We start from the raw sequence: 10,294 nt of genomic DNA on the forward strand, positions 1-10,294 counted from the left end.
TTTACACAAAAACTTTGCAACTTCTCATTAATAAAGTTTCTCGAAACTCTGAAATGTACATACTTAGTAGTATATGTCTGCTGCCATAAATCTTAAATACTTTATGGAAAAGTTTTATACCTGCCAAACAGTCCTAATTTTGGCATATGTAAACAAATTCCCAAAATTAAATATATTTAAAACATTAAAACTTTTAACAAACCTTAACACTTGGTGCAGTGTTCATTATGACAGGTGCCTTGTATAGAATAATTGAATCCCCCTCCTACACATTTCTTGAGCAACAAATATCTGGAATTATTTTGTTTTTGACATGTCAATCTTGACTTTATTCTTAAATTTGTGCTTATGTAAGAAATATATGGTTCTAAAATTTCATGACAATTCTTTTGAACTTACTTTTTGTTGAATTGTCTAGTTTAATAAAATCCAACTGCACTTTTTTTTGGGGGGGTCCATTCGTGGGGCCTGAACTCTAGGCCTGGGCGCTGTCCCTCAGCTCTTCAGCTCAAGGCTAGCGTTCTACCACTTGAGCCACAGTGCCACTTGCAGCTTTTTTCTTTTTGCTTATGTGGTGCTGAGGAATCGAACCCAGGGCCTCATGCATGTAAGGCAAGCGCTCTACCACTGAGCCACCTTCTCAGCCCCCACAATTGCACTTTTGATATAAAAAATATTCTGTGCTCAATTCAGCCACACATACACTAACATTGGAACAATACAGAGAAGAGTAGCATGTCACTTGCGCAAGGACGATATGCAAATTCGTGGTGTGTTCCATATTTTTACAACAATAGATGCTGGAGGGAATGTGGCCACAAGGGAACCATACAACATTCTTGGTGGGAGTGTAAACTTGTTCAACCACTTTGGAAGGCATTATGGAGGTTCCTCAAAAGATTCCACATAAAGCTCCCCTTTGACCCAGGAGTCCCACTTTTGGGGATTTACTAAATGATCACAAACAAGACCATACTAAAACTACCAGCACCACTATGTTTATTGCAGCATTATTTACAATAGCTAAGATATGGAACCAACCAGCTGTCCCCACTACATGAATGGATCAAGAAAATGTGATGTATATACACAAGGGAATTCTATACCTCCATCAGAAAGAATGACATTGTCCCATTTGTTAGGAAATGGAAAGACTTGGAAAAAAATTTATTAAATGAAGTAAGCCAAGTCCAAAGAAAAAGGTCCCATGGTTTCCCTTATTTTCAATAACGAATATATGTCTGGGTTAAGCAGACAAGGTCAAAAGCTATGTGCATATGAACAGAAATGATAATGTTAAGGGAATTGAACCCCACGATAGGGAAACAAGTAGTTTTTTGTTTCTTGCTATTGTTTCTAACGTACTTATAATGTGCGATGTGAATTTTCGTTTCTTTGTATGTTCCTCCCCCCACGCTATAACCCTTGTTTTCTCTGTATTTGAAGTTGGTGCATCTGCCTCTTGTATTTACGCTTCTCTAATTTGGGGAGGGGAAGGGAAAAAATGTGTGCGCGTGAACGCATGTGCATGCGTGTGTGTTGGCATGCTCAGAGTTTGAAATCAGGGCTTAAAGGTCTTGCTAGACCTTTCTTCTCTAGGTTGGTGAGGTACTATATGAGCTACATTTTTTTCCCTGGGTCTTTGCTAGTTCATTAAAAATTTTGAAAAATAATTTCATGAATTTTTTTTTTTGGCCCTTATTGACTTCCAATGGTTATCCACAGATCCCAGGCTCCTGAGTAGCTATCCCGAGTAGATAGGATTACAGGTGTGACTAGCCAATACAAGGCTTTCAGCATAATTTTAAAAGTAGAAGAAAATTTACTTCATGGGGGCCTGTTTAATTATCTCCTACTTTTAAAACATTTTGGATTGATTAAATGTGAATTTATTTCATTTTTGGATTCTTAAAAGATAGTAAGTGATGATATTTAAAAGTTTTGGTACTTTTTAAAAAAGGAAACTGGAACTGTGGGACAGAAGAAATTTGTCTCTCTTTGGACCTCAATTTAGAAGCTCAGCTCTGTGCATGATAACCCAATGTCACCAACACAGTCTGTGTTGAAGACAAAATGTGATAGAAAACAATCACCATGGGCAATATTTGCTATGCTATAATTTCTTGGACAATATGAATATTGAATTGAGAGTGTAAGAGAATGGAAAGAATTTACCTACCTTTTGTGTATTGCTGAAAGACTTTTGGAAACTTTGACTCATTTCCTTCCTCACTGTGTGTCTTTGGGCCATGCACTTAGTGCCTTTAATTACAATTTTTCCCAACACTAAAATAGTAATAACATTAGCATTATAGCAAATGTTATCTTAAGAATTAAGAGAAATAAAACTTGTAAAATACTTAACATAAACTTCTATGCATGAGCTTTGAGTTTAGCCAGAAGTTTTTTTTAAATACTAAATAGAATGTCATAAGTATTGCAGAAACCATTACATGTAGTGAGCAATGTTATCTATTAATCATGCTCTACTTCCAAGGAAGCCGGGTAGATAACTTCTCATGTTGTAAATCAAACTGGTTATCTTAAGTCTTGTTAGTGTAAAAATATAAGGGACATAATAATGAAGGAATGTTGTAGACTGAGATGAAGTCCAAAAGAAAATGTACAAAACTGATAAAACAAAAGTATCTGAGCAGTATATTGTGTTTTACATCATTTAAGTTACATCTCAAAGATAAGGCAGACCTAGAAGAATGAATTGTCTTTTTGATATTCTATCATCGGTCTTTTCTCATTCATGTAGAGGCATCATCAAATTTGAGGAACTAAGTTTTTGGTTTGCTTCCTTCCGTTTAAGTTACATCATTTAAGTTACATCACAAAGATAAAGAAGACCTAGAAGAATGAATTGTCTTTTTGATATTCTATCATAGGTCTTTCCTCATTCTTGTAGAGGCATCATCAGATGAGAGGAACTGTATTTTTTTTGTTTGTTCCTTCCATTTATTCTTCAGTTTGAAATCTGAACTACATGAGACAGAAAGAAACCAAGGGAAATTAGTCACACAAGCTTTGAAAAGAAAAATCAACGTAAAATAAAATACATAGCCTTGTATAAGGTCTAACTAAATTGAGTTATATAGTCTCAAGCATTAACAGAAAATGATTTAAGCAATATCATGTTATTGAAAACTGAAAAATGTTAGGAGTTGCTTTATTTTTTCCTTTCTACTACCTTGAAATTATTGATTTTGTACTGAGAGATTAAAGATGAGATTAACAAGAAACTTGATTAAAAATTTTCAAAATTTCTGAATAGATATGTTTACCAAAAAGCTCTGAAAATCGCCAGTGGGTTTACAAAGTTGTGTTTAATACAACTTCTATGCTGGCTTAATGTTTTGTAAACAAAAGTCATTAGAGAAATGCAATTCAAAATTACTATGATACTACTTCATAACTATTATAACTCTTATCAAAAAAATCAAAGGAACCAGGTGTGGTGGTAAAGACTTGTAATTCGAAGCTTTTAGGAGGTTGGAGTAAAAAGATTTGGGTCTGAGGTCATCTTGGGTATTGCACACAGTAAAAACATGCCCTTTAAAAAAACTCAAAAGGTAATAAGGTTGGCTGGTGAGAGTGTGGAGAAAAGGAAATTTTCTACACTCTTGGTCAAAATACAGGTTAATACTCTCCTTGTAGAAAGTAGTATGCAGTTTTCTAAAGAAATCCAAAGTTGCAATATCACCTGACCCACCAATCATGTGATTATTTCTCTCTGGGTAACTCATAAATATATCTGTAGTTCATTGTTATTCACATTATTCACAACAACAGCCAAGATATAAATCGAAATTCAGTGTTCAACTACAGACTAATAAACAACTGTGGTGCATGCACAAATATATTTTTCTGTTTCATCCTTAAAATAGCAAGAGACTTCTCCCATTAGCCACAACTTATAATGACCTGAAAGATGTATTGTAAATGAGGAAAAATGTTGTCTTCTGATTTTTGTAAACACACACACACACACACACACACACACACACACACACCAACCTCAAACATTAAGAGTGAAATTTTTTGAAAAGTAAAGCAAAGTGGAATTGCTGGGGCATTTAGGTCACAATGTAGAAGATAGTAGATATACAGGATGAACCGGTATAGAGTTGTAATGTACAGCATGAGGATACAGGGGACAACACTGGACTTACATAGGAATGAAGCTAAATAAGTAGGAGTTGTTCTTCCTAGTAGGGGTTGCTCTTTTGGATGCTCTTCCTCCAGTAATGGATAAGATGAGCATAATTCTTTAAATATACCTGCCTGTTTGCAGAAATAATAACAAACAATATAGCAATAATGTTGTATGGTCAACATAGGATATGAGATTATCCTTGGTGTAAACTAATTATTACAAATAAGGGAAACCGTGGGACCTATGTTTCTTTAAGTCTGGCTTACTTCACTTAATATAATTTTTTCCAAGAACTTCCATTTCCTTACAAATGAGGTGGTATCGTTCTTTCTGATGAAAGCATAGTATTCCATGTTAGCGTGTGTGTGTGTGTGTGTGTGTGTGTGTGTGTCTCATTTTCTTGATCCATTCATCTACTGAGGGGCATCTGGATGGATTCCATATCTTAGCTATGGTAAATAATACTGTGATAAACATAATTTTGCTGGTAGCTTTAGTGTGGCCTCGCTTGTGGCCACCTGGTTAAGTGCCCCGCAGTGGGATTACTGAGTAATAGGGGAGCATTATTGTGTACATCAAGGATAATCTTAGTAAATGAGCAGAATAGCCCTATAGTTATGTACATATGATCGTATAAGGTGATTCTAAGTGAAATGAACTCCAAGACATGTTCTTTGTTGTTTTTGTTCTTAATGTATTGTGTGATTTCTTTTTAACCTTTTGTGTTTTCCCCAACTATGGTGTATCCCCTGTAGTCAGAGTATTTGATTTTGATACCCTGGTTATTGTAAATATGTTAATCTGAACTAGGGAAGGGAAAGGGAAAAAATGGTGAGGCAAAGGACAAAGGGGGAACCTATGCAACAGTGATACACAGAAGAAAATATGTTGGAAATAATCTGGAGGGGCTGTTGGGAGGGAAGAGGGAGAAAAATGGGGGAAGGGATAACAAATTAGAAAAGAAATGAATTCATTACCTTACTTATGTAAGTATAACCCCTCTGTACATTACCTTGACAGTAAAATTTAAATAAAAAGTAAAGTAAAGAAGCTATGGGAAGGGGAAACAAAGGAGGAGACAACAATGCTTAATAAGAAATGTATTCATTATTTTGCCCATATAATTGTAACCCCTCTGTATGGTATTTTCACAATAAAAATACAATAAAATACATGAGAGCAGCAATACAGGATATGGGACTGGGGAAAATACTATACAAAGAGTAGAACAGCTGTGGAGAACAATAATTTTACTTTAACATAGGAAGTAATTAACTAGCATACAGATTTTCAGCCTCATGTCAGTCACTAAAAAGGGAAAACAAAATACAAACCATTAGAGATAAAATAGAAAACTAAACAATAAGGATGAAGAGATGGCTTGGACCAAAAATTACAAATGAGACAATTAGGAAACAAATAAAAAGCTGGTAAGTTTAAAAAATATTACCCATAATTCTATTAATTGTTGTTTACATCACAATTTGTTAGAACTATAATTCAAATCACAGTTTAGTATTATATCATTTTAATAATAGGTTACTTATTATTGATTTCTTAATGTTGAATGTTTAATATATAATTTTACTTTTAGCAGCTATAGAAAAGAAGAAAGTGAATCTAATTTTACTAATATATATCATGAATTGTAAAATTGAGAAGCAGAATTTAAACAAATAATATATTATTACTTTTTTAATTCTGTGACTTAATGTAATAATTCAAAGTGTATTCTACAATCATCAATCATTTTAACCCCATTGACTCTAGGCCAGGGGATCACAGGGGCCCAGAAAACCTACTACCTTGAATAGTAATCCTAGACCTCTAAAACAAAACAAAACAAAACCAGAAACAAAACAAACAAAACACACTGCAGTAAGCACAGCCAGTCAGGGCTGCTATCACAGCCTACATGAAGTCAGGCCAGAAACAGAAATTGAGAGTCATTTAGCTGATAACTAATATATATTTTTATGAGACAGACTCAAATGAGACTCCTGAGAGAGAGTCAGAAAGACTGATGAAAGGGACTAAAATTGATCACACGAAGATTGGAAAGTAGAATTCCTTGTAGAACAAATAAATAATAAAAAGCCTGTGCATGTAAGAACAAGACAGCAGACCAAATTCAAGAATCGCACATTATCTTAGAGGTCAGCTTAATGAATTATCAATGGAAATCTTTGAAATCTTAAATATTTGAACACATGTGGGAGAAGGACAATTGCTGAAGAGAAAGAAAATATCATCACCCTGTTAGGATGTCCAATATCACCTTAGGAATTGATAAAGCACAGATTTGTAATAAAAAGAATACAATTATTCCAAGTGAGGGGTTCATTTGTTTTGATGTAACAGTTCTTGATTTAGGTGCTAGCAATTAACATACAATTGATCCAGTCCCACAGCTGAGTTGATATTGACTGCAGTATTCCTACATAAAGGGAAAGAGAAAATTTACAAATGTCTGGTGAAATGAGTTGAGGATGAAGTGTTCTAATAGTGATATCTGAGGTTTAGACACAGGTAAAGAGGTGGACTTTCTTTTCTAAAATCCCCCCATTTTTAGCCTAGTGCCAGTGGCTCACAACTGTAATCCTAGCTACTCAGGAAGCTGAGATCTAAGGACTGCAGTTCAAAGGCCCTAGACAGGAAAGTCCCAGAGACTCTTATCTCCATTTAACCACAGGAAAACCAGAAGTTGCCCTGTGGCTCAAGAGGTAGAGAACTCACCTTGAGTTGAAGAGCTCAGGGACAGTGTCCACGCCCAGACTTCAAGCCCCTCAACCAACAACAAAAAAAATATCCCTTTTCTTGGACTGCCTACATCTTTTCCTAACATTCAACAAAGAAGCCATTTTATCACCCACAACATTTAAGTCCTATCCTAGCTACTGCAAATAGAATGATCTGGTTTCTTATGTCAAAAGTTCATATTTTTAAAAACAAATACCAGAAGTGATAACTTTTTTTCCAGTCCTTGAACACTGGGCCTGGGCCCTGAACATGGTTATGCTGATAGCTTTCATGTGAGCTTGCTTGTTATTTATTGAATTACTGCTGATGAGGGGAATTACTGGGTCTTCATGGAGATCTATATTTAGTCTTTTCAGGAAACTCTGTACTGCATTCCACGGTGGATGAACAAGTTTAATTTCCCACCAACAGTGTAATAGAGTTCCCAATTGGCTACATCCATGTCAGCATTTGCTATTGTTAGTTTTCTTGATAATGGCCATTCTTACTGGGAGGAGGTAGAATCAGTCTTGTTTACTTGTAGATTTGTGGGCACCTTCTAGCTAACAAAAATGAATGAATCCATGAAACCTATATTGCTCCGAGTCTGCATTCTGTTCTCTTTGCTCTTAGTATAATTTTACCAAGCCTTTCATTTTCCTTAAGACTGGTGAAAAGTCATCATTTCTGATGGGTGAGTAGAATTCCACTGTGTGTGTGTGTGTGTGTGTGTGTGTGTGTGTGTGTGTGTGTGTGTGTGTGTGTGTGTGATAGGCCCATGAATTCATTTCTAAGCCTTCTGTTTCACCTATAATTTAGTAATTCCATATTAAATTTGGATTACTTTCTCTACTGTATTGAAGAATATAGTTGGGATTTTGATGAGTATTGCATTGTCAATTTTTGGGGGACCGCATTGCAGTTTCACCATGTAAATTCTTCCAACCAGGAGCATTAAAAAATTTTCCATTTCCTTGAGTCTCCTTAATTTCCCTTTTTAGAGTTTTGAAGTTTTCACAGTAGAGGTCCTTCACATTTTATTTAAATTAATTAATTCCTAGTTTTGCTGTTGTTGTTTTGTTTAGTTTAGATTTGATTTGGTTTTAAGGCTAATACATATGAGGTTGTTTTTTGGATTTCAGCATGGATCTTCCCATTGTTGGTAACACAGAAAAACTACTAATTCTTGTGGTTTTTATACCCTGCTACATTGCTGAAGGTTAGCATCACCTTTAGTAACTTGAAGGAGGAAGCTATAGGGTCCTTTAAATACAGGATCATTACATCTGTAAAAAGGGATAGTTTTACATCTTCCCTATTTGGATCCCCTTTATGTTTTTCTCTTGCTTATTGCTCTTGCTAGAAAGTCCACTGCATCATCGCTTATCAAAGAGTTGGGTTCATAGTTCTCTTTCTTTGGTGAGTCCCTATGTGATTTGGAGAAGAGTCTAATTCTAGCTTCATAGAATGTGTTTGATAATTCCATTTCCCTTTCTATTCCATTCAAGAGTTATAACTGTGTATTGTAAGTTCTTTGCAGGTTTTAATTTCATGGTAAATTCATTGAGTCGTAGATTTTTCTGGAATGGGAAGTGGTTTATTGACATTTCATTTTCATTTCTTTTTATGTTTTACTTCTTGTTTCAGATCCAGTATAGGAAAGCATCAATTTCCCCAGGATTTTTCAGGTGATTGGCAAAAGATTTTCAAAGTATTCTCTTATAATATTCTCAATTTTGCTTATATCTGTTGTGTTGTCTCATTTTTGTCTTTAATTTTCTGTATTTGGATGAGTTCGCTAATTGTTTTGTTTTGTTTTTGTTTTTTATTATGAAGGTGATATACAGAGTGGTGGGTTACAGTTACATAAGTAATGAGTACCTTTTTTTTTTTTTTTTTGGTCTGTTCGTGGGAACTGAACTCGGCCTGGGCGCTGTCCCTCAGCTCTTCAGCTCAAGGCTAGTGCTCTACCACTTGAGCCACAGCACCACTTCCAGCTTTTTTCTTTTTGCTTATGTGGTGCTGAGGAATCGAACCCAGGGCCTCATGCATGTAAGGCAAGCGCTCTTCCACTGAGCCACCTTCCCAGCCCAAATGAGTACATTTTTAACAGTGTTACCCCTTCCTCATTTTTTTCTGCTTCCCCCAACCCTGACATCCCACTCCCACAAAGTTGTAAAGTTTATTTCTAACATAGTGTCTAGTGAATATCACTGTTGCTTTGGTTAATCTTTGTCTCACCATTTCTGTGATTTCCCTTCCTTTCCCCAAATCAGATTGACTTATGTGTAAGACAAAGGGTACAGAAATCAAAAACAGTGATTACTGGGAATAAACCAAAGGGGAAAACTAAATAGAAATAACTAAGAACAGTTCACTATATAATCATCTTGTATCCATTTCTTGGAGCTCATTTTGATAAGCATCATCATTTTATGGTGATATGCATATTGCTATTGAGCTACTGTGAATATCCTAGATATATCCTAGTTTTTCCAAATGAGTGAAAACATGTAGCCTCTGATTCTTTGGGTCTGGCTTGTTTGAATTATTATGTTTCCAAATGATTCCATTTCTTACAAATGGGACAATGTCAATCATTCTGATGGAAGCATAGAATTTTGTTGTGAATATGTACAACATTTCCTTGATCCATCATTTCTGGATCATAGGGGAGCTCCAGCGAGGAACCTCTATACTTCTTTACAGAGTATTTGAACAAGTTTACATTTCCACCAATAGTGTAGTAATGTTCCTTTTTGGCCACATCCCCACCAGCCCAGCATCTGTTATTATTAGTTTTCTTCATTATGGTCATTCTAACTGGGGTTAGGTGGAATCTCAATTTTGCTTTGATTTGCATTTCTTTTATGGCCAGAAATGTTGCATAGTTCTTCATGTGTCTATTGGCCATTCATATTTCTTCTTCAGAGAGGTCTCTCCTTAAATCTTAAGCTCACTTATATTATGAGGGTTGTTGTTTCTATGAGGATTTTTTTTTGGGGGGGGGTTTAATTTTGGGTCTCTAAGAATATTTGAGGTATGAGGCCGTTGTATGTTGTAGAGCAACTAAAGACCTCCCAATCTATATAAAGTCTCTTTTTAGTCAGATTTGGTAAGGGTCTGTCAAGTCTGTTAATTTATTGAAAGAACCAACTCTGTTTGGTTGATCTTCCTATGTTTTATTTTGTCTTATTTAGTTATTTCTGATTTAACTTTTTTATTTGTTTCAGCCTACTTAGGTTTAGACTTGTTCCTCTCTTCAAGGAGCTTTAGGTACATAATAAAAATACTGATTTGAGATTTCCCCAATTATTTGATGTAGGCATTCAAAGCTATAAATTTTCCTGTAAGTACTGCATTTAATATGTCCCAGAGGAGCTGGTATTTTGT

General features: G+C 35.3%; 1 non-coding gene across 1 annotated transcript; it reads left to right on the forward strand.

The window, feature by feature from the left end:
* Nucleotides 1–680: 680 nt before the first annotated feature.
* Nucleotides 681–787, forward strand: LOC122103078. Its single transcript, XR_006146689.1, has one exon. It is a non-coding gene; the product is annotated as a U6 spliceosomal RNA (small nuclear RNA).
* Nucleotides 788–10,294: the final 9,507 nt, after the last annotated feature.

This window comes from Dipodomys spectabilis, unplaced genomic scaffold, assembly GCF_019054845.1.
Source record: "Dipodomys spectabilis isolate Male_0828 unplaced genomic scaffold, ASM1905484v1 ptg001616l, whole genome shotgun sequence".
NCBI lineage: Eukaryota > Metazoa > Chordata > Mammalia > Rodentia > Heteromyidae > Dipodomys > Dipodomys spectabilis.